This window comes from Pistacia vera, unplaced genomic scaffold (assembly GCF_008641045.1).
Source record: "Pistacia vera cultivar Batoury unplaced genomic scaffold, PisVer_v2 Contig303, whole genome shotgun sequence".
In the NCBI taxonomy this organism is placed as follows: Eukaryota; Viridiplantae; Streptophyta; class Magnoliopsida; order Sapindales; family Anacardiaceae; genus Pistacia; species Pistacia vera.
The window spans coordinates 311,188-337,320 of record NW_022196117.1 but is presented as its reverse complement, the minus strand read 5'-3'; the positions used below and the strand labels follow the sequence as shown (position 1 = coordinate 337,320).

The window sequence follows — 26,133 nt, the reverse complement described above, 5'->3', positions numbered from 1 at the left end:
GTTGAGATACGGTGGCATAGTGAGAAGCAAGTTAATGATGGTGTGCTTCGACATCTAGCTGATGGGGAGGAGTGGAAAGAGTTTGATAGTTTATATCCATCATTTTCTAGTGATGCACGAAATGTTCGATTAGGACTTGCTTCAGATGGTTTTAATCCTTTTGGTAATATGTCTAATTCATATATCATGTGGCCAGTTATTCTTGTACCCTATAATCTACCATCGTGGAAATGTATGAAAGAGTCATACTTGATGATGTCTCTTCTTATACCAGGGCCACAATCACCTGGTAGAGAAATTGATGTGTTTTTACATNAATAACTTAATAAATTTCCTCCAGTAGGAATTAAACATTAATTAATTTAAATCAGTATTATTAGATGTCTTTATTGTTCTTTAAATTCCCCAAATATTATTTCAGTCTTCTCCCCCAATATGTGAATGTTTATTCTATTTCGTGTCTTATATTTTCTAATCAAGTTGATCAGTTTGTTCTCTATGTATGGTGGATAGTTGATAATTTTTCTAATTGTATGATGTAGATGGATAAGAGTTGGATTCATCATCCTAATAGATTGTCAATTGAATATTCCAACGGTGTGCGCACATTTATTGAAATTGCTCAAAATCATGTTAATAGTGATGGGAACACATGTTGTCCTTGTCGTAAGTGTCTTAATGCCTTCTTTAAGTCAATCAGTGTTGCTAAGAAACATCTTTTTATGAATGGATTTTCAAGGACATATGAAAATTGGATTTTTCATGGAGATAGTCTATTTGAAGTTGTAAGAGAGTCAACCGATCTGATGCATTCTACTGACATAGACCAACCAACTTCTAATGGTGTAGACGTTAATGATGATATGTTAAATGTGTTAAGTGATGTCTGTCGCCCTGCTACCTCCACTAGTTTCAACCACGATAACATGAATGTAGAAGCAGATGCAGTTGATGAGGGAAATAGTAATAATGAGCATGAAACTTTTGATCATTAATAAAGTGAGGCAGGGAAGAAGTTGTATCCGGGTTGTAAATTATCTGCTTTAACTTTTGTGGTTAGGCTAATGCATTTGAAGGTTCTCAACCTTTGGAGCAACAAGTCACTTGATATGTTGCTTACACTGTTGAATGAGGTACTACCAAAAGGTTCAAGTTTGCCAAAAAAACATCTATGGTGTTAAAAGAATGTTACATGACTTGGGACTTGGATGTGAAAAGATTCATGCATGCAAATATGATTGTGCATTGTTTTGGAAAGAAAATGAGAAATTGGAAAATTATCCTGTATGTGATGAATCTCGTTATAAGTTGAATAATGGCACTGGGAAAAAGATATCACATAAAGTACTTAGATACTTTCCATTGAAGCCGAGATTGTAAAGATTGTTCATGTCGAGGCATACATCGGTTGAGATACGGTGGCATAGTGAGAAGCAAGTTAATGATGGTGTGCTTCGACATCTAGCTGATGGGGAGGAGTGGAAAGAGTTTGATAGTTTATATCCATCATTTTCTAGTGATGCACGAAATGTTCGATTAGGACTTGCTTCAGATGGTTTTAATCCTTTTGGTAATATGTCTAATTCATATATCATGTGGCCAGTTATTCTTGTACCCTATAATCTACCATCGTGGAAATGTATGAAAGAGTCATACTTGATGATGTCTCTTCTTATACCAGGGCCACAATCACCTGGTAGAGAAATTGATGTGTTTTTACATCCATTAATTGAAGAACTCAGAGTTATGGTCGGTTGGTGCGTTGACATTTGATTTTTCAACTAGCAAGAGTTTTCAAATGCATGTTGCTCTCTTATGGACAATTTACGACTTTCCAGCATATGTAAATTTATCAGGTTGGAGCACTGAAGTTTATATGGCATGTCCAGTATGTAACAAGGAGACTTCATCTACGTGGTTGAGAAGTAAGATATGTTATAAAGATCATCGACGATTCTTACATTCTGGGCATGCATGGAGACAGAGTCAACCACACAATAATAAACTAGAAACTCGAGCAGCACCGAGGGAGTTATCAGGGGGTCGATATTCTGAATCAATTAAGAAGTGTTGAGATGGTGAAATTGGGAAAGAATCCAAGTAATCAAGATAGAAAGCGAAACGTACACCAGCAGAATTGAATTGGACGAAAAAAAAGTATTTTCTTCGAATTGGAATATTGATCCACTTTAAAAGTACGACATAATATAGATGTCATGCATGTGGAGAAAAATATTTGTGATAATGTTGTTGGGACAATTTTGTGCATTGATGGAAAATCAAAGGATACTGATAAAGCTCGAATGGATTTGCAAGATATGAACATGAGGAAGGAATTGCATTTGGTGAAAATTGGTGATAGATACATTAAACCATGTGCAGCATACACTTTGACACTATAAGAAAGAAAAGACTTTTATAACTTTCTTAAGACGATTAAATTTCCTGATGGTTATGCAGCTAACATATCAAAAAATATAAGTGTTAAAGATGGTAAACTTGGATCACTTAAAAGTCACGATTGTCATGTTTTACTTTGACGAATTCTTCCCATTGGCATTATGAAATTTTTGCCATGTGACATTTATACTGCACTGGTGGAGTTATCTTGTTTTTTTCAACAAATTTGTGCAAAGTCAATTACAAAGAATGTGTTGCACAAGTTGGAGGAACAGATCATGTTAATACTTTGTAAATTAGAAAGGATTTTTCCACCGGCCTTTTTTGATATCATGGTTCATGTAGCTGTTCATTTACCACATGAGGCAAGACTTGCAGGACCAGTTGGATTTCGATGGATGTATCCAATTAAAAGGGTTTTAGGAACTTATAAATCTTATGTAAAGAATAAAGCAAGACCCGAAGGCTCTATTGCCGAGGCATACATTGTTAATGAGTCATTGACATTCTGTTCTATGTATCTTCATGATATTGAGACTAAATTCAATCGACCAGAGCGTAATTTTGATGACAATGACAAAGTTGGTGATACATCTATTTTCAAGCATAAAGTTGGTCCATATGGTGGGAGGCAACTAAAGCAGTTACCACAAGCAGAAATTGATAAAATACATTGGTACATTCTTAATAATTGTGTGGAATTGAGTGATTATTTAGAGTAATTGATATTTTGCTAACCTTATGAATTTTTTGTTTTTGTGAGGTTTTTATTTTGTCATTTTATATGATATGTTCTAACTTTGTTTAATCTTTTGTTGTATCTTATGAAAAAATGTTTAGTGAGCACATGCTTGAATTAGCAAAAGAAAGTGAAGGCACTAATATTTCAGAGGTGGAAATATTGAAAAGGCAACAAAAAATGTTTCCTGATTGGCTTGAACATCGAGTATGTCGTCGAACATTTTGGAGTCTTATTATTATTATTATTATTATTTTTATGGTTTTCAACTTTTATATTGATCATATATTTTAATCAAATTTTTTTTTTTTTTTTTTTTTGATAAATGTAAGTGTTACATTCTCAAGGAGCAGTTGAGGCTATTGATGATTTATATTCATTAGTGTGTAAGGGTAATAGACGAGTGTCTAAATATACTGCTTGTATTGTTGATGGAGTACGATTCACTGTGAAAGATCACGATGATTGACTCACAACCCAAAATAGTGGTGTTTTAGTGTATGAGGAACTTGAAGATGATGATAATGGTGGTGCTGGTGGTGAGATGATGGAATTTTATGGAATTCTTGATTCAGTTGTTGAAGTGAATTATATTTATGACAGAAGTGTGATTTTGTTTAAATGCACTTGATTTGACACTGACCCTAAAAAGAAATGGATGCGAAGGGATTTTCACTTTACAAGCATCAATGTGAGTCACAAATAGTATGCCAATGATCTTTATGTGTTAGCATATCAAGCTAAACAAGTTTTCTACATCGATGATCCTAAGTTAGGGGCCAATTGGAAAGTTATACAGAAGGTGCAACATAAACATTGTGGAAGATCAATCGACAATGCATGATGCATATCAAGCCAATAATTCAGATGAATTTAGTCTTCATATTGATGCAGAAGTTAATGAACAAGAAGAACTTCATAGGGTGGATGTGGAACTAGAGGTTATTCAATTTGTGGAGCCAAGTAGTAGAGTTAGTGATGATGATACCGGTTTCATAAATGATGATAGTGAAAATGAGATGAGTGATGAAAGTGAAGATGGATAAGTTGAAGATGATATTGAGAATTAATAATATTTATTATTGTCATCCAAATTTAATTTGCATAATTGTGATGTGATTTTTCTTTGTGCATTAATTTTGATTTGTTTGCTTCATATTATTAATTTAATGTACTAAATTTAATATTTAAATATAAATATTAAATAATATTATAAAAAAATAATACTAAAAATAACCTAATAATAATAACAATAATAAATAATATGAAGCAGTAAGGCTCCGTTTGGTTGGTTTTTGGGAATACTATTATTAGTATTCCCAAAAAAGTTAAACAGTAAAATGCCCAAAAACTCACAATATTATCCAATATTATTCAACTTTTTTTAAACCCCCTAAATTTGTTAATTTAATGAAATACCCCTAAATATTTTTTTCAAAATTGCAAAAACACCCCTAAACCCACATTATACCAGATTTCAGCCACCACTGTCGGAAGTTGACCAGAATCTGATATAATGGTGCACTACCGGCTGAATCTTGCTGGTAATGTGCCGATCTAGCCTTTTTCCAGCCAGATCCACGATGGATCTGGCCGAAAAAGGCCAGATCTTTGGCCGCAACCAGACGTCAATGACGGCCAACATATGGTCGTCGTTGACCATCAATGACGACCCTATCTTTTGCCATCGTTGACGAGCAAATGGGGCCAAATCTGGCCGTCAATGGCCAGATCTAGCTGTAGATCTGGCCTTTGCCAGCCAGATCCATATCTTGCCGGTTGTGCACTGATATGGTCTTTGCCGGCCAGATCCACTATGGATCTGGCTGGCAAAGGCCATATCAGTGCACAACCGGCAAGATTCAGCCGATCATGCGTCGATACAGCAACTCCCAGCCACCCTCCGGCGGTGGTGGCCGGCTGTGATTATTCAATTGGTGGGTTGGGGGTGTTTTTGTTAACTTTCAAAGTTTTATTATAGGGATGTTTAGTAAATAAACAAACATAGGGGGTATTTTTATTAATTTCGAAATCATACATCGTAATACCCACACAATTCAACTTTTTTAAAAAAACTATTCTAAAAACTGCAAAAAAGTGAACCAAACGGAGCCAATGATTCTAAGCAGCAACAAACAAGTACCAAACTTAAGTTGCCAACAGTGGAAACCTGAAAAACAATTTACCCCATGGTGCTTTTCGTATTTACAAAATAAATAATAATTTTGATTTCTTTTATTAATTACTGATTAGTTTTACATTTTCAACTATTGTCATATAAATATAAAATTATATTAAAAATTAAATTCTAACAAACTAACGGCAATAATTTTAAGAAAATTAAAATTTTTTCACGACAAAACATAGATTAGAAAATTAAAATTTTTTCACGACAAAACATAGATTGCTTTGCAATACATTTTTGGCATTGTTTTTTATATTTGCGTCGCCAAAAACATTTCTCGACGAATAATTTGTTGCGTAGCCAGATGAATTTTGCATCCTTTTTTATATTTTCGTCGCCAAAAACGTTTCCCAACGAACAATTTGTTGCGTAGCCAGATGGATTTTGCGTCATTTTTTATATTTTCGTCGCCAAAAACCATTCTTGATGCACAATTTTTTGCGTAGCTAGATGGATTTTACATCGTTGTTTATATTTTCATCGCCAAAAACGTTTCCCAACGCACAATTTGTTGCGTAGCCAGATGGATTTTGCATCATTTTTTTATATTTTCGTCGCCAAAAACGTTTGCTGATGCACTACTTGTTGCGTAACTAGATGGATTTTCCGTTGTTGTTTATATTTTCGTCGCCAAAAACGTTTCCCGATGCATAATTTGTTGAGTAGCCAGATGGATTATACTTTGTTTTTTATATTTTCGTCGCCAAAAAAGTGTTACGATGGGCCTTTTGTTACGTAGCTAAACTTCGTTGGCGTCGCTTTATATATGTTCGTCGTCAAAAACATTTTATGGCGCCATGCATTTGGGTTGCTAAATACTTTTGGCTACGTTTTATATTATTTTCGTCTCTCAAAAGTATCCACGGCGACATATAGTTACGTCGTAAAACAACTTGGGCGTCGCTTTTTTTATTTTCGTCGGCAAAAACATTGTATCACGAATTATGTCGTCGCTAAGTCCGTCACCAATTTGCTTCCCGTCATCTCGTGCGAGGATTAGAAAGCCCGCGAAACTATTGGCAACCAATTTCATATTTCGTCGCTAATAGTTACTTTTGCCGACAAATTTTGAAATAGTCGCTAATAAAATCATAGCTAAAGGCCCTTTTTGTTGTAGTGGGTTTTTCGGAGGAGAGAAAATTGGGCTGGTAGATATTGTTGGAAACTACATAGCCTTCTGGCTCGGGGCCCTTGAAGAAGCTTCAACAGTAGAGCTGTTAACAGAGGAGAAGTTTCCCATATTGCATAAATAAGTTTATTAATTGCAGTGTTATGAAGGATAATCTGCCTCCAAGAGATGAGTTAATTGCATATTTAATATTTTCGAGCTCGTGGTGCAGCTTCTAAATAAAAATGTCTGTGGAGTTTATTAAATCGTCATGGTTTCTCAAATAATTAAATGCTAAAATCTACAGCATAACTGCAGATCATTGCATTCAATATAAAGAACGTTGCTTATGTTCTTGTATTTCAGGTATTTTTTATATATGTAACTCTGGCCTGGCGTCAGCTACTTCAAAAGGTTGGATGCATCAGAATCTGGTTGATCCCGAGAAGGCATCCATGAAACTGAGGAGTTCGTGCCTGCGTCGCATCTACCACATGTCGATATGTGGGAGTGGGAAAGAATCCTTGGAGCAAGCTTTTCAAGTCAGTGAAGTCGATGCAGACTCTCTTTACTCCCGTTCTTTTTCTTTACGACTACAATTTTGCCACCATTCGAGTTAGTGGACCTCTCTGATCATGCTGTTGCTTAGGAGCTTTTCAATCTCTTCATTGACATCCAGTTTCGCTCAGGTGTGAATTTCCTCCTCTCCTCTGCTGACTGGTGGGTGATCCGATCTGCCTTGAGCTGATGGACCCTTGCGTCTGGATTGATTCCGGCATGTCGGCGTGGGACCAGGCGAAGCAATCTTCATTCCGTTTGAGAAATTCTATCAGTTTCTCTCTGTCTCGGGTTCGAGGTGGGAGCCTATATGGTCTTTCTCTCGGGTCGTCCGGATGTATCTGCACTTCATCCAACTCCTCAATAGTCAGTTGGTCAGGCTCGGTTCGAGGGTTGGATGAGACTGTAATTGCTATGAGGAGTTTCCCTTGCCTTTGAAGGCGTTCTTGTAGCAATCCCTGGAAGCTTTAGGTCGCCCTTGATCTCCCGTACTCCCCACTTGGTTGGAAACCTGATCGTCTGGTGGAAGGTAGATGGGACTGCCCGCATGTCATGGATCCGGGGCGGCCCAAAATGAAGTTGTAGAGGGATGGGCAGTCGATCACCAGGAAAATTGTCTGTTTATTTACTCCGCTGGCATAGATAGGAAGGATGATCTCCCCGATAGTGTATTTCTGCTCGAGCTGAATCCAACCAGCAGTGTCGGTCGTCTATTGATATTTGCTTCTTCCAGCCCCATTGCTTTTACTACTTCGAGGAATAGGATATTGCTGACGAACCTCCATCTACGAACACCCTTTCACTAGGATGTTGGCTATTTGCAGGGAGAGGACTAAAGCATCGTGGTGAGGAGCGGCCAGGGTGACCGGTTCGTCATCTTCGAACTGAATTACTTGATGAGAGTATGACCTCGAGATTGGATGGATGGACTGGATTTCATGGTGGTTGCTCTAGCATACCGCTTGGCCATGAGTAACTTATCCCACTGATTTCTGATCTCCAGAGATGAGCGAGCAGAAACCCTTTGATGTGGGTTCTCCGGAGGGGGCAACAGTTGTTTGGAGCCCTTCTGGCTAATGGTGTTCTTCCCTTGTCAGTGATAGATCCTGGAGATGTCCCCTCTTCAGAAGTGCGGCAACCTCGAGCCGCAAGGCGATACAGTCTGCGGTTTGTGCCCTTGATCATTGTGGAACTCGCACCACTTGGTTGTGTCTCTCCTTGCCTCGGGATTGAGTTACTAGGCCACTTGACGGCAGATCCCATTCCTTTCATTATCGCTACGACCTAGGTTGGTTCGACATTGAGGTTGTACTCTGGTATTTTGTGCTGGTTCGATCCGAAATGTCTGTTATCATTTCTCGCGTTGGCGATCATAAGGTCTTCTGATTCTGCCCATATTACTGCTAGAGATTGGTAGCGGTGTTCTACCGGTCTAGGCTTCGCTTCCTGTCACTCCGCCTTGGTTCATATCTGGAATGGGCAGCTCAGTTCATCTCATCTTCCTCCCATCTTATCTGGATAACGGCTCGGGCCAGAGCTCTTCCATGGTGGTGCAGCCCAGCTTTGTAAGTTCTTTGTATAGTTCTCCATCCGGAGGAGGCCTTTTTGAAAGCGTCCACAGCAGTCTCGGGGTTACATGAGGGAATAGAGATCTTCTTTTGTTGAATCTGCTAACAAACTCTCTAATGCTCTCCCCTTCGTTGGTATACCACGGTACAAGTCGGCTGACAACTTCTCTAGCTTCTTGCAGCTGGCGAACTGTTCCACAAAGGTGTCGGTAAGCTGAGCGAATGAATCGATGGATCCGGTCGGGAGGTTCGTATACCATTGGAGTGCTGGGCTGGACAAACTAGAACTGAAACTTTTGCACATGCAGGCCTCTCTAAGCAGTCGGGGTATGGAGACATGAACATCCGCTGCTTGTATGAGGCTATGTGGTCATCGCGGTCGGTGGTACCGTCATATGGTTTCATGTTGGGATGGTGAATTTCTGGGCATGTCAGCCAAGGCGATCTCATCCACAAAGGGTGAATCGGCGTAACATTGGTCTGCTCTTCTTGCTTGGGACTGGCTGCCTGGAATGCGTCTTATTACTGCCTCAACGTCGGCCAGTCTCTTGGCCAGTAGTTGTTCCATAGGGGAAGGGGATACTATCGGGTCACGTCCTTGTACCAGGTCTGGTACATTTCGTTGGGTCATCCCTCGGGGGGTAGTCTGATAAATCATTATGTCGTTGCGTTCCTTGGTAGCATGGTCTTCGTTCATCCCTTCCGGTTGGACGACTCCCATGTCACTGTTCTATTATTCTTCCCTACATGAATGGTCAGGGGAGTCGTCTGGTAGTCGTCGTCGGTCCGTCAAGATGGATGGCTCAAGTGCTGGAGTTGGTTTGGTTGGCCGTTCAACCCGCGAGGGTGAGCCGAGCCAAGCCGGATGGGGTTTGTTTTGGGTTGACTAGAGGTGAAGTGGGATGTGGGGATGGTTTGATCCTGCGGGCTCTCTATTGCTGGATCGTTCTGATCATGGGTTGGATGGGTCGACTGGATAGCGCGCTGTTGGCATATCTTTATCTCCGTCTTAGAACGGAGTAGTCGGGCGCCAGTGCGCTTAACTGACACGACCCTTTACCAGAATCCGAGGGTCGATGCTCTGATGTGGAGAGAGGTTGCATGGATGGAATAGTGGTATGGAAACGATTGGGGGTGGCTTGGTCGGGCAGAAACTCGAGATCGTAGAATTGACTTACTTTCTCCTTTAGCAGCTGGTTCTCGACCTTGATGGATGGTTTTCGGCTTCCAGCGCGGCCACCTTGCCAATTTTGTTGCATGAGCACGGTCAAAGCCTCCAGTCTGGCCTCGAGGCCGGAGTTAACATCATCGGGATTGTCAGCCATGGAATATTCCTCCACTAGCAAGGTTCGTCGCCGAATGATTGCTAGAGGCCCCACGGTGGGCGCCAAACTGTAGATGTAAAAATCTACCTGTACGGAAAGAGAGGGTCTGATCCTGTAGGTTAGGGCCACTAGCGATTCTGCTGTACCTGCAACACGTAGAGAAACACACGCTTGAAGCGAACGGAAAACACCGGTGTGGTGTTTGCCGTAGGCACTCCGACGCTCAAGTCAGCAAGGCTAAAAGGCTAATATAGTGAGGGTTAGGGGGTAAGAGATTATCGAAGTCTAGTCGGGGACTGTGACTACAGTGATAAGCGAAACTCTCAAGTAAGAGCTCCGGGTGTGGAAGGTGTAATGTCCCTTGTGAGAGGGCTAGCCTCTGCTTATATAGTGACTGTCTAGTCCCCAATCCTGGTGGAGTAGGAGTCCTAGTAGACTCTAATGCAAACCCTAGAGAATTAGGGCCGTGGTGAGCTGTCTTACCAGTGTCCGAATAGGAAGTTGATTCTAATTAGGAGAGTAACTTCGAACAGGAAAGTGATCAGGAATGGGAAGTATTCTGAGGAGATCGTGGGCTTTATAATCATCCATGGACTTGGGGAATGGGCTGGGATTAGGAGGCTCTTGCCCACGTGTCTGGGCCGGCTACACATTGAACCGATGGGCCTCATCCGTAGGGTCATATCAGGATTGGGCTTGGCTTCTTCTTCAGTGTCGCGCCCATTTTCCTATTTGGGCCAAGGGAGATTTTGGCCCTAACAACCGGGGTCGATTTGAAGATAAGAACTTCTGAATAATACTTCATTAAATATTTGGCCATGAGGCCGACTATCTAAGAGGAGGTGGATAGGCCCACTCATCCTTTTAAAAATGAAAAGAAACGAAAAACAAATCCTCAAAAAAGACAAGGTTCACCTAGAAGTAGTAGCGTTTGAGATGAACGGCATTCCAATTGTTGTTGATGTCTTTGCCCTCAGTGGTCTAGAGTTTGTAAGCGCCCTTCCCTACTGCTTTGATTATCTTGTAGGGACCTTCCCAGGTGGGACCGAGTTTGCCAGAGTTGATCTCCTTGGTGTTTTGGAAGACCTTGCAGAGGACCCAGTCGCCTATCTTGAAAGCACGGATCCTCACGTTGCGGTTATAATGTCGGGAGGCCTGTTGCTGGTAAACTGCATTGCGGATGCTTGCCCGTTCCCGTAGCTCTTCCACAATGTCTAAGTTCTGGCAATGGTTGAGACTGTTTGATTCCTCGTCTGCCCATTGAAGCCTGGTGGACGGAATTGACACTTCAGCTGGAATGACTGCTTCGAAACCGTATGTCAGGGAGAACGGGGTTTCACCAGTTGATGATCGAGCCGTGGTTCGGTATGACCAGAGGACTTCGGGTAGTTCATCTGCCCATGCGCCTTTAGCTTTCTGCAGTCGTTTCTTCAATGTCTGTATAATGGTCTTGTTTGATGACTCGGCTTGGCCGTTAGACTGGGGGTTGCAGGGTGTTGAGAAACTCAACTTTATTCCCCACATGTCACAGAAATCCCTGAAGCCTGAACTAATGAACTGGGACCCATTATCGGTGACAATCTCCTTTGGTATTCCAAACCTGTAGATCACATTCTTCCAAATGAAAGCTTTCACCTCTCGGTCTCTGACTTGAGCGAAGGCTTCGGCTTCGATCCACTTGGTGAAGTAGTCTATCACAGCCAACATGAAGACTCGTTGCCCCGGTGCAGTAGGTAGCTTTCCCATGATGTCCATTCCCCACTTCATGAATGGCCACGGTGTGAGAATGGAATGGAGTCGTTCTGGTGGGAGGTGTGAGACGTGAGCAAACCTCTGACAGCTATCGCATGTCTTCGCGTAAGCGGTCGAATCGGTGCGTATGGTCGGCCAGTAGTATCCCGCGGTGATCACTCGGTGTGCCAGACTGCGTCCCCCCGCGTGGTTGTTGCATTCACCTTCATGGAGTTCGGCTAGAACACTTTGGGCTTCTTTTGGACTTATGCATTTCAGATAAGGGCCCGAAAATGACTTTCTGAGGAGTTAGCCCTCATGTATGGTGAATCTGGCGGCTCTTGCTTTTAGTCGGGCCCGATAATTCTTTTAGTCGCTAGGAAGGCTTCATATTTGACCTCGTTATTCATGCACTTGAACCCATACCGGATTGCTCGCTTGATGATGTCTCCCTCTAGTGCGATCAATACTATTCCGAGTCCGCTTCCATTGACATTACTCGATCTGTCTACTAGGAGAGTCCACTTTGAGGGTGGTGCGCCATTCATGCATAGTAATTCTCTTTCGGCCTGGGTGGTGGCGCTTGGTGTGAAGTCGGCAATGAAGTCTACTAGTGCCTAGGACTTGACGGCGGTACAAGATTGGTAGGCTATATCAAACTCACTAAGTTCTACCATCCATTACATGAGTCGGCCTGATAGTTCTGGTTTGTGTAGTATCTTCTTGAGTGGGAAAAAGGTGATTACAACAATGAGGTGGCATTGGAAGTATGGCTTGAGCTTCCTAGATGCATGGACGAGGGTGAGGGCCAGTTTCTCCAGTTGACTGTACCGCGTTTCTGCGTCGAGGAGCGACTTGCTCACATAGTAGACTGGTAATTGCTTTGATTCTTTTTCTCGAACTAGCACTGCTGATATGGCTGTCTCTGAGACAGCTAGGTAAGAGTAGAGCTTCTCCCCGTCCACAGGTTTGAAAAGAAGTAGGGGTGTGGTCAGATACCTCTTCAGCTGTTGTAAGGCTTCTTCGTAGGAAAGGTTCCAGTCGAACTTCTTGGACTTCTTAAGGGCATGGAAGAATAGGTGGCATTTATCAGCTGATCTGGAGATGAAACGGCTCAGGACGGCCACTCGTCCTACAAGGCGCTGGACATCTCTGATCCAAGTCGGTGATGGTATGTTGAGGACCGCTCTGATCTGGTCGGGGTTTGCTTCTATCCCTCGCTGAGTAACCATATAGCCCAAGAATTTACCTGATGAGCCGCCGAATGAGCACTTGTCTGGATTCAGCTTCATGTTGTACTTCCGGAGAACGGCGAATGCTTGGCTAAGGTGGTCAAGGTGTTGTTCGGCGATCAGGGACTTGACGAGCATGTCATCGATGTACATCTCCATGGTCTTCCCTAAGTGGTCAGAGAACATTTTGTTGACCAGACGTTGGTAGGTGGCCCCGGCATTTTCAGTCCAAACGACATCACTTTGTAACAGTAGGTTCCCCTCTCTGTGATGAAGGTTGTCTTCTCCTAGTCGTCCGGATGCATCAGAATCTGGTTGTATCCCGAGAAGGCATCCATGAAACTGAGGAGTTCGTGCCCTGCGGTCGCATCTACCATCATGTCGATATGTGGGAGTGGGAAAGAATCCTTGGAGCAAGCTTTGTTCAAGTCAGTGAAGTCGATGCAGACTCTCTACTTCCCGTTCTTTTTCTTTACGACTACAATGTTTGCCAACCATTCGAGTTAGTGGACCTCTCTGATCATGCTGTTGCTTAGGAGCTTTTCAATCTCTTCATTGACGATCCAGTTTCGCTCAGGTGTGAATTTCCTCCTCCTCTGCTTGACTGGTGGGTGATCCGGATCTGCCTTGAGCTGATGGACCCTTGCGTCTGGATTGATTCCGGTCATGTCGGCGTGGGACCAGGCGAAGCAATCTTCATTCCGTTTGAGAAATTCTATCAGTTTCTCTCTTGTCTCGGGTTCGAGGTGGGAGCCTATATGTGTCTTTCTCTCCGGGTCGTCCGGATGTATCTGCACTTCATCCAACTCCTCAATAGTCAGTTGGTCAGGCTCGGTTCGAGGGGTTGGATGAGACTGTAATTGCTATGAGGAGTTTCCCTTGCCTTTGAAGGCGTTCTTGTAGCAATCCCTGGAAGCTTTAGGGTCGCCCTTGATCTCCCGTACTCCCCACTTGGTTGGAAACCTGATCGTCTGGTGGAAGGTAGATGGGACTGCCCGCATGTCATGGATCCAGGGGCGGCCCAAAATGAAGTTGTAGAGGGATGGGCAGTCGATCACCAGGAAAATTGTCTGTTTATTTACTCCGCTGGCATAGATAGGAAGGATGATCTCCCCGATAGTGTATTTCTGCTCCGAGCTGAATCCAACCAGCAGTGTCGGTCGTCTATTGATATTTGCTTCTTCCAGCCCCATTGCTTTTACTACTTCGAGGAATAGGATATTTGCTGACGAACCTCCATCTACGAACACCCTTTTCACTAGGATGTTGGCTATTTGCAGGGAGAGGACTAAAGCATCGTGGTGAGGAGCGGCCAGGGTGACCGGTTCGTCATCTTCGAACTGAATTACTTGATGAGAGTATGACCTCGAGATTGGATGGATGGACTGGATTTCATGGTGGTTGGCTCTAGCATACCGCTTGGCCGATGAGTAACTTATCCCACTGATTTCTGATCTCCAGAGATGAGCGAGCAGAAACCCTTTGATGTGGGTTCTCGCGGAGGGGGCAACAGTTGTTTGGAGCCCTTCTGGCTAATGGTGTTCTTCCCCTTGTCAGTGAGTAGATCCTGGAGATGTCCCCTCTTCAGAAGTGCGGCAACCTCGAGCCGCAAGGCGATACAGTCTGCGGTGTTGTGCCCTTGATCATTGTGGAACTCGCACCACTTGGTTGTGTCTCTCCTTGCCTCGGGATTGAGCTTACTAGGCCACTTGACGGCAGATCCCATTCCTTTCATTATCGCTACGACCTAGGTTGGTTCGACATTGAGGTTGTACTCTGGTATTTTGTGCTGGTTCGATCCGAAATGTCTGTTATCATTTCTCGCGGGTTGGCGATCATAAGGTCTTCTGATTCTGCCCATATTACGTGCTAGAGATTGGTAGCGGTGTTCTACCGGTCTAGGCTCTGGCTTCCTGTCACTCCGCCTTGGTTCATATCTGGAATGGGCAGCTCAGTTCATCTCATCTTCCTCCCATCTTATCTGGATAACGGCTCGGGCCAGAGCGTCTTCCATTGTGGTGCAGCCCAGCTTTGTAAGTTCTTTGTATAGTTCTCCATCCGGGAGGAGGCCTTTTTTGAAAGCGTCCACAGCAGTCTCGGGGTTACATGAGGGAATAGAGATCTTCTCTTTGTTGAATCTGCTAACAAACTCTCTTAATGGCTCTCCCCTTCGTTGGTATACACGGTACAAGTCGGCTGACAACTTCTCTAGCTTCTTGCAGCTGGCGAACTGTTCCACAAAGGTGTCGGTAAGCTGAGCGAATGAATCGATGGATCCGGTCGGGAGGTTCGTATACCATTGGAGTGCTGGGCTGGACAAACTAGAACTGAAACTTTTGCACATGCAGGCCTCTCTAAGCAGTCGGGGTATGGAGACAGTGAACATCCGCTGCTTGTATGAGGCTATGTGGTCATCCGGGTCGGTGGTACCGTCATATGGTTTCATGTTGGGGATGGTGAATTTCTGGGGCATGTCAGCCAAGGCGATCTCATCCACAAAGGGTGAATCGGCGTAACAATTTGGTCTGCTCTTCTTGCTTGGGACTGGCATGCCTGGAATGCGTCTTATTACTGCCTCAACGTCGGCCAGTCTCTTGGCCAGTAGTTGTTCCATAGGGGAAGGGGATACTATCGGGTCATCCCGTCTTACCAGGTCTGGTACATTTCGTTGGGTCATCCCTCGGGGGGTAGTCTGATAAATCATTATGTCGTGCGTTCCTTGGTAGCATGGGTCTTCGTTCATCCCTTCCGGTTGGACGACTCCCATTGTCACTGTTCTATTATTCTTCCCTACATGAATGGTCAGGGGAGTCGTCTGGTAGTCGTTCGGTCCGTCAAGATGGATGGGCTCAAGTGCTGGAGTTGGTTTGGTTTGGCCGTTCAACCCGCGAGGGTGAGCCGAGCCAAGCCGGATGGGGTTTGTGTTTGGGTTGACTAGAGGTGAAGTGGGATGGTGGGGATGGTTTGATCCTGCGGGCTCTCTATTGCTGGATCGTTCTGATCATGAGGTTGGATGGGTCGACTGGATAGCGCGCTGTTGGCATATCTTTATCTCCGTCAGTTAGAACGGAGTAGTCGGGCGCCAGTGCGCTTAACTGACACGACCCTTTACCAGAATCCGAGGGTCGATGCTCTGATGTGGAGAGAGGTTGCATGGATGGAATAGTGGTATGGAAACGATTGGGGGGTGCTTGGTCGGGCAGAAACTCGAGATCGTAGAATTGACTTACTTTCTCCTTTAGCGACTGGTTCTCGACCTTGATGGAGGTGTTTTCGGCTTCCAGCGCGGCCACCTTGTCCAAATTTTGTTGCATGAGCACGGTCAAAGCCTCCAGTCTGGCCTCGAGGCCGGAGTTAACATCATCGGGATTGTCAGCCATGGAATATTCCTCCACGTAGCAAGGTTCGTCAAGCCGAATGATTGCTAGAGGCCCCACGGTGGGCGCCAAACTGTAGATGTAAAAATCTACCTGTACGGAAAGAGAGGGTCTGATCCTGTGAGGTTGAGGCCACTAGCGATCTGCTGTACCTGCACACGTAGAGAAACACACGCGTGAAGCGAACGGAAAACACCGGTGTGGTGTTTGCCGTAGGCACTCCGACGCTCAAGTCAGCAAGGCTAAAAGGCTAATATAGTGAGGGTTAGGGGGTAAGAGATTATCGGAAGTCTAGTCGGGGACTGTGACTACAGTGATGAAGCGAAACTCTCAAGTAAGAGCTCCGGGTGTGAAGGTGTAATGTCCCTTGTGAGAGGGCTAGCCTCTGCTTATATAGTGACTGTCTAGTCTCCCAATCCTGGTGGAAGTAGGAGTCCTAGTATGACTCTAATGCAAACCCTAGAAGAATTAGGGCCGTGGTGAGCTGTCTTACCAGTGTCCGAATAGGAAGTTGATTCTAATTAGGAGAGTAACTTCGAACAGGAAAGTGATCAGGAATGGGAAGTATTCTGAGGAGATCGTGGGCTTTATAATCATCCATGGACTTGGGGAATGGGCTGGGATTAGGAGGCTCGTGCCCACGTGGTCTGGGCCGGCTACACATTGAACCGAATGGGCCTCATCCGGTAGGGTCATATCAGGATTGGGCTTGGCTTCTTCTTCAGTGTCGCGCCCATTTTCCTATTTGGGCCAAGGGAGATTTTTGGCCCTAACAAGCTGTTAACAAAGGAGAAGTTTCCCATATTGCATAAATGGAGAAATAAGTTTATTAATTGCAGTGTTATGAAGGATAATCTGCCTCCAAGAGATGAGTTAATTGCATATTTTCGAGCTCGTGGTGCAGCTTCTAAATAAAAATGTCTGTGGAGTTTATTAAATCGTCATGGTTTCTCAAATAATTAAATGCTAAAATCTACAGCATAACTGCAGATCATTGCATTCAATATAAGGAACGTTGCTTATGTTCTTGTATTTCAGGTATTTTTTATATATGTAACTCTGGCCTGGCGTCAGCTACTTCAAAAGGTTTTGGAAAAAGAATGTGTCATGGGCTAATTGCTCTTCTTTTGTGGTTTCAAAAAGCCTTTGATCAGTATGAATGTGGAGAATATTTGTCACCTCTAAATATAGATTCTACAGACCTCAATTAATTTGATATTATAGCTCCTATTCGTTGAATTCATTCATGTGGTGATTCTCCATGAACAACTATGTATGGATGTACGTATCTCGATTCATTAAATAGTTTACAGATTTTTAACCTACCGATTTTATGTATAGACTCACCTCATAATAATTTGTACAATTTATTGGATGGATATAGTACGCACTTCTCTAAATACATATTAATTAAGAATATATTTCCAGATTTATCTCATTATACTATTAATTGACAACATAGTTGAGACGTTGACTGAACTCTTTCTCTCTGAAATTGTACGATCTCAAGAGTCTAATAATTTTTTAGTCTAACGTAGGATGTAGTGTTACCTACAATGTATTACATTAATTTAGTCATATGATTTCATGGATCCGAAGACAAATTAAAATGATACTAGGACCTGAGACTCGGTTGATAAATATTGATAAACATTACACTAGAAAGAAAACTCAAGCATCTGAATTTTATCTCTTCTGAGTTCAAGAAGGGATAAAAAAAAAAAAAATGTAAAAGTAGAAGGACCGAGTGAAATTGATTGGGGGGGTTTTAAAGGCCTTCTAGTTAAAGTGTAGAGATGTTGCCTTCAAAACCAAAAGGTGTTAAATACGAATTCATATAAGTAATAATTAATTTCTTCTCAAAAGATTTTTATTTCTTCTTTATTGTTCATTCTTTTAAGTACTCTAATTAAACCTATTGGTTGTGTGCTTGATCAAAAATATTCTGCAACAAAGAGTTGGTTCGCTTCTCCAACACAATCTCGTTTACAAGAAATTAAATTCCAGTGCATCTTCACAAAGGAAAGCCAATGGGTAGTACATTACTAATATTATTGAATATTATGTAATTGATATTTGATAGTACATTGTCCTGTGTACAAGTGAATTTTATTATAATATTATTAGAGGATAAGAAAAAAGGAAAAGTAAATTCCTATAACATTGCATTTTAGTATTTTACGTTTTTTTGTTGACCAAGGGTGTTTAGACTCGTTTGCGTGTATCTCAATTAATCATTTAGGGTTTTAAAGTTAACAGTCAGATAAATCCTCTCAATGATCACTCTTATTAGTGTTTTGAATGACTCAAACTCAGAAACTCATGTTGGATCTCTTTGCTCTTTTATTATTAAGCCACCTAATGGTGGTTATATTTTACAATTGTTTTCCTTAGATATGCATTCTTAAAGTGCTAGATGAAGTTGCACTAGGAGTCTTCCATATCATGTAATTAGTCATTATTAATTTCTGCTATGAAGTTGAAGCCTGAACAGGCTGCTCTAAAAGTGTTTTCAGATCCAATCAAGTTAGAGCGAATTGCAGCCTTGTCCAGTTTATAAAGGTCAATCCAATTTTATTCGTAGAGATCGGGCAACAATGGTCGCGGGAACCAGTTACCCAATTAAGCAGACAACGGGCTTCAATTTTGGGGCAACTAAATATCTGTGTCTATGTTTATTACACTATTTTGAATCATTATCTGTTATCCTATTTGGATTAAAAGATATAGATATGTGTTTGTTTGCTTATGGGGTTAATCCAATTTGAAAATTAATCCAACTCAAATAAAATTCTTTTATCTAAAAATGAAGAGAGAGTGGGACTTGTTTTTAGATTATTCAACTCTATTCAACCGAAAATATTTTTCTTTCTCTCATTCTCATTTTTCTCTCCTCCTAATCTGAAAATTAATCTACCCAAGGCCACCACCGCTTGCCAATATCCACTGCCAATCACGGTCGCTACCGTTGGTCGATGTGGCCAAAAAGGCACACGATCGATCAAATCTAGTCGATCATACATCGATCTGGCCATTAACAACATCTAGAATTTGGCTGTCAGCGGCTAGATTCTAGCCACAGACCTGGTCATTTCCGATCATATTAGCGCATGATCAGCCAAATTCAGCTAGTCTTGTGCTGTTCTAATGACTGTCGGCTACATCCAACGGTGACAATCGGCTGTCCTCTTAGGTGATTGAGGTGCTTTAGTTAATTTTTAAACTTTTATTGTGAGGGTATTTAGCTAAATTAACAAATGTAGAAAGTTAAAAAATTAATCTAAATATTTTCAGAAAATTTACCAAACAACTATTCTGTCTTAAAAACCTTTTTAAAAAAATATACCAAATAATTATTCAGCATTTTATCAAACTCTGATATAATTTTTAGATATTTTACCAAACACATTTTCAGATTCAAATCCAATTCAATTTGATTCTAACTTAACTCAACTTAAAATACTTTTTCAGCATTACATTTAAAAAAAAGTGTAACAATCAGCCCTAAGTTTGGACCTTGTCCTTTTCCAGTGATGCACCACTCAATACAAGAGTATGAATATGAATACCTGACGAGGGTTCAGTTCAGTCTTGAAGAAATATCCAATAATTTCGATCGACTTTAAATCTATTGACTTTTCAAAGGACTTTATTACTTTTATTGGGAGTATGACTCGGATATTCAAAGGGCAAAAACAAAAAGTTTAATAAAAAAGTCAGTAGTATGTTATTTTTTTACTCGTACAATTTGATTGATTGTCTCAATATAATCATACCAGCAGCTGAAAGATAATTAAGTAAATTTTTTTTTTTTAGTACAAGAAGTGATTGAAGAAAGAGTAAAAATGGGTGAAGTGAAGTTGTTTGGGTGTGGGGGAGTCCCTTTGTGTAGAATTGAGAGTGCTTTGAAAACTGAAAGGTGTTGATACGAATACATAGAGAAGATCTTGTTAGCAAGAGCACTTTGCTTCTTCAATACAACCCCATTCACAAGAAAATTCTTGTGCTTGTTCACAATGGAAAACCAATAGCGAGTCTTCTGTATTCTTGAATACATTGACGATACTTGGAAAACCAACCCTTCTTTCCCAAGATCCTGGAAAGCCATGGCACGTTTCTGGGTAAATTCAGGAAGAAAAGGTAAATATAAAGGGACTCACTTTTGTTTAAATTCTATGTTATATATTTAATTAGATGTCTAAAAATTTCAGCTTTTTAAATTTATGTGTTTATTAGTGCGTGAGTGCGCTACGGAAAGCTTGCTGGGGCGAAGACAAGGATCGGAAGGAGGCCATGGAAGAAGCATGGGGCACTAAAAACGTTAGAAAATGAGCTAAAAAATAGGTCTTTGGCAGAGAAGATCGGCGTGGTTGACATTGTTGCTAACTTCATAGGCTTCTGGCTTGGATGCATTAAGAGGCTTCAGGAGTGGCGATTCTTACTGAAGAGAATTCCCGAAATTACATAAATGGAGTGGTGAGTTTGTTAGTGCGATGTTGTCAAGGAAAATCTGCCACCAGATACAATATAATTGCGTGTCTCCGTTCTCGTTTGGAGCTTCTAATAAAATATCGATCCACGACATAATCAAACCTGAAGGTAACATAAACGTTATATCTTAATATTATCAATCATTGCAATGTTCCAGCATTTATATTGGATCACGGTGATAAACTTTGAACTACATCAATGGCCGCAAGGAACTAACATCCCTGGAATGTAAGGTAGTAGACCCCTTATAAATCATGGTGATTTCTGAAATAATCTTGTATCGTCTGGTGTCGGCTACTTTTACCGCAAGTGGAAAATAAGGATCAAGCAACATGGGCGGATTGGCTTTGTTTATCGTTTGAAATTAAATAATACAAGCTTCAGTTTATCATTTTGTTTTGTTTTCGGGTTCACTTTTGATGAGTGTTAGTACAATCTTTCAATAAAAAATGTCTGTGGCTATACATAGAATGTAAAATACTTGATGAACCAATTAAAAATAAAAATTAAGATTAAAACTTTAAATATACAATAAAATTTTTTATAATATAATAGGAATCAAACTAATTTGATTAATTAAGAAATATAACTTATATAAGTACCGCTTAGAGGATCTTTTATATTATTATGAATAAAATATTAATTGAAGTACTCATGTTAGGATAGAATAAGGGATTCTTTCGGTTCCTTCTCCAAGGATTGAATCTCTCATTCCTCCTTTCAAGGAATGGGCATTCCCATTACTTAAAAAACACACATAACCTTATCTAGATGGAAATAGAATTATCAAGTTTCAGGTGTGTAGCAGGGGGAAAATGTATCTAGCTACATTGTCAAAAAATAATATATTGGTTTCATTTAGCATCAAATCAGGGAAAGTTATTAGTAAATCCATTTGGTTTAAATTTTTTTTTGAAGAAATTTTGACAGAATTTCATTATAAGAAAAGGTCATATTAGTTAAAAAAATAATGTCAAATATACCTCCTCAAGGTTTGAGATAAGTACAAACATACCTATAAGCTGGTTCCTTAACCATATAAGGACTACAATATCCTCTTTTCGGTTTATTTCTCAATTTTTGCTTTAAATATATAAAATTTGAAGAAATGAAAACTGACAAATCGGAAACATTGCTTCAAAAAATACTTTAGTTATTCATATGTTTACTTTACACTCCCATTTTATTTTATTCAATTTTTAAATGGAATTTAATAAATTTAGGGTTTATAATTAACAAAGGATTATGGTAAAATAATACATATTTGGGTGCATTGTTATTATCCAAAACCCTTGAATGTGTTTGTTGCTTTCCTAAACTTGAGGAGGAAAGTTAGTATTATTAGATATTGTTAATATTTATAATTTATATTATAAATATTAATAATTGTTGATCGTGATTTTGACAACCACAATTACACATGCAAATTGTTACTAATCTAGTGAGGTGTGTATGGGAGTGTTTGTGATGCAATAATGATAGATGTTTAAGAAAAAAAAAAAAAAAAGAGATAAGAGAGATTTGTATGGTTCGGATGTGTAAGTAAGTCCTACGTCCATTTTTATTATTTTATTCTTAACGTTTTCTGATATGCCTGTGAGGCATACAAAGATAGAGTAATGTTTTGTTATAGAAAAAAATAATGGCTTAAACTCAATGTATGCCTAGCCTCGTTATGCATTCATTCTCTTCTCTTTTATAGGCTCTTGATCCTCTTAACACGGAGAGTACAACAATCCAAATATTTACTTGATAGGTAAGTTAAGATGGAGTTGTTATCAAGGTGAGTTATGATAGCTTGTATTTCTCGGCTTTTGCTGTTGTTGGATCCTAATTCATGACTGAGCTTTCTGTGATTGGTAACTGATTTGGCACAACATAAATAAAAAATTATTATAAACAAAAAGACAAAAAATATCATTTAGGCACAATAAATTTAAGAAATTGAATCTCTTTCATCTGATTTAAACTAATTTTAATTGTATGTAACTTAACATGATCATGTACTTCTTCTTCATTTGATAATATGTACTGTATAAAACTCTTCGCTCACCGAGTTTACAACAATAATGATCAACATAATAAAATGTAGAGATGAAATTATATGAAAGATTACAACTTGGAAATAATGGATAAACAGAGAGTAAAGATATGGCGTTTCAGTGGAAATAATAATAATCTATAACAGTAACAAATGGAATTGGAACGGGCTGTTTGAGCCTATATTTAGTTTAGGCGAATGGCAGCCCTGTCCAATTTATGAAGGTAATCCGATTTCTCTCTATAGATTGATTGGGCTATAGTGATGAGGGGCTGCGGACTAGTGGGCCGTGAGAGGCAAACGGGTTCAACGTGGTAAATAAGTACTATTATAATATAGTTGGATCCAATTAAATTTCGGCAATGTTTACGGCCCCAAATCTCCTTCCACAGTTGTTTGGATTAGGCTGTTTGAATTTTAGTTATGGCTTCATATGGATGTTTTTATTTCATGGAATGTTTTGTGTGTTGTGGGATAGATGTTTCATTCTGAAAAAAAAAATAGATCTTATCTCTTTTACCAATCAGTAGCACCAATGAGATGAAATACCACAAAGCTCACTTCAGTTGATGAGTACCAATACTCAACTACCTACCCAGATAAATAAATATAACTGATAAAATTTCGTAATAGCGTACATCATTGACTATGAATCCTGATTTTTTAAAATCTTTATTTATGTCAATGTCATTGGGAGCATCAGTATGAGAAAGAAAAACGTTATCAAAGTCAGTTGTATGTGATTTTACTCATTCACATCTTATTGATCAATTTACATTAATAATACCAGAAGCTGAAATTTGGTTGACAAGTAGCATTCGTGTTAGGTGATCATCCCCAATAAATAGGACAGCCTCCACAAAGAAAATTATAAGTAGTTTTTTAGAACAAGAAGTGGGTGAAGAGAAAATAAAAAATGGGTGAAGGAGAATTGTTGGGGGCATGGGGAAGTCCGTTCAGTCGCAGAATAGAGATTGCTTTGAAACTGAAAGGCGTTGAATACGAATACATAGAACGGATCTGGTAACAAAGTGCTTTGCTTCTCCAATACAACCCCGTTCACAGTTAATTCCTGTGCTTCACAAAGGAAAGCCGATAGCAGAGTCTGATGTTATTCTTGATACATCGGTGAGACCTGGAAAAACAATCCCATCTTGCCCCAAGATCCATATGAGCGGCCATGGCACGTTTTTTTGGGTTAAGTTCATCGACGAAAAGGTAATAATATAAGGGATCATTTACCCTTTTGTTTAAATTTTCTATGTTATTGTTTATATATCCAGGAAGAAACGATACATTCTGGTTTTATTTGTGGTTTATATATGTAATAGTGCGTGCGTTCAATTGGAAAGCTTGCTGGGTTCCAGAGATATCCGAAAGGAGGCGTGGAAGAAGCATAGGGCACCTGAAACACTAGAAAATGAGCTTAAAGATAAGAAATCTTTGGAGGAGAGAAGATCGGATGGTTGATTGTTGGTAGCTTTGTAGCTTCTGGGTTGGTTGCATTCAAGAAGCTTCAGGAGTGGGATTTTTAACAGGAGAAATTCCAATATTACATAATGGAGGGGGAGTTTCTTAATTGCGATATCAAGGAGAATTTGCACAAAGAGACAAATTAATTGCTTTTTCCGAGCCGGTTTATAACCACGGAATGGTTAGATATTAATAAAGGTAACGTTACACCTTATCTTAGTATTATCGTTTATCCTTGGAGTAAAATAATGTATCATGCACAGGGGCGATTGGCTTGGTTTTTTTCTGGTTTAAAATAAATAATACAATGCTCAATTGTCTGGTTCAGTTTTTGTTTTCTGGGTGGATTTCAATTTGATGGTGTGTAAAGTAAAACTAAAATAAAATCTGGGGCAGGCCAAGCTTTGCCTAATCGGACGTGTTTGATAGCCTCCATCACATAGCATTCAAGGACTTTTCTGTTTGCTTTAAACTTAAAATAACTTCCAAGGAAATAATGAAGCTAATAGGGAGATGAAAAATTGTTTTTTTTTTTTTTTTTTTTTTTCCCCGTTTATGCATACTATTATGGCCAAAAATCATTCCCGGCCCAAATGAGAAAATGGGCCCAACAATGGGGAAAAGACTAGGCCCAATCCCTATGTGGTCCAATCCAAAACTCACCGAATCAGACCCATTTGATACGAAGTACAATCGGCCCAAGCCGTCCGAATACAAGCCTCCTAGTCCCAGTTCACTTCCTGGATTTAGGAACGAATTCAGAGCCCATGGCCACTCACAGATCACATTCCTATCCAAACATAGGTAAAGTAGCCCACTACAACTTCAACTCCTCCAAGGTCCGTATCAGAGTCATACTTGGACTCCTCTTCACGTCGGGATAATGGGACCAGAAGATTTATCCCGAGAGGGAACGGATCACCACGAGGACTCCCAATCTCACCAGGATTGGGAGACCAGACAGTCACTATTTAAATAGAGGCCAGCCCTCTCACAAGACAGATTACATTACACCTACAAACCCCAGAGTTCTAGCTTGAGAACTTCACATCAAAGCCGTAGTCACAGTCCTCGACTAGACTTCTGGTAACCTCTCTACTCCTTAGCCCTCACTAAATCAGCATTTCAGCCTTGCTGACTTGAGCATCGGAGTGGTAGATCGCTAGTGACCTCAACCTCACGGGATCAGACCCTCTTTCCATACAGGTGGATTTTTACGTCTACACGTACCTCAACTAATTCTTCGGGACCCTAAAACTAAGGGTCGAATAAGAGCTTTAATGACTACCTATATTAGCACCTAAAGAAAAACTTGAATTCAAGACCTCTTAAGTAATACACCCAAAAGTCCTTATGAAACTACTTAATCACCCAAAAAGTAATTAATGAAAAATTGTTACTGGACATTTAATAATATAATAATAAGAGATAACAACATAAATTGTTACTGAACCATGGAAGAAGCATGTGGACACCTGAGAACGCTGGAAAATGAGCTTAAAGATAACAAGTTTTTTTGGAGGAGAGAAGATCGGAGTGGTTGATATTGTCGCTAACTTCATAGGCTTCTGGGTTGGTTGCATTAAAGAGGCTTCAGGAGTGGAAATTCTTACAGAAGAGAAATTCCCAAAATTACATAAATGGAGTGGTGAGTTTGTTAATTGCAATGTTGTCAAGGAGAGTCTGCCACCAAGAGACAAATTAGTTGCATTTTTCCGATCTCATGTCTATAACCACGGAATGCAACGTTACACCTTATCTCAATATAATCAACATATTGTTCTAGTTTTTATATGGGTCGATTGGCTTTGTATGTCGCTTCACATCAAATAATACACTCTTCAATTTTATCAGTTTGTTTATGTAATTATGTTTTCGTGTGTGAGGCAAGCTAAAATAAAAATT

General features: G+C 40.5%; 1 pseudogene; it reads left to right on the top strand.

The window, feature by feature from the left end:
- Positions 1–20,068: 20,068 nt before the first annotated feature.
- LOC116135812 lies at positions 20,069–20,691 on the top strand (annotated as a pseudogene).
- Positions 20,692–26,133: the final 5,442 nt, after the last annotated feature.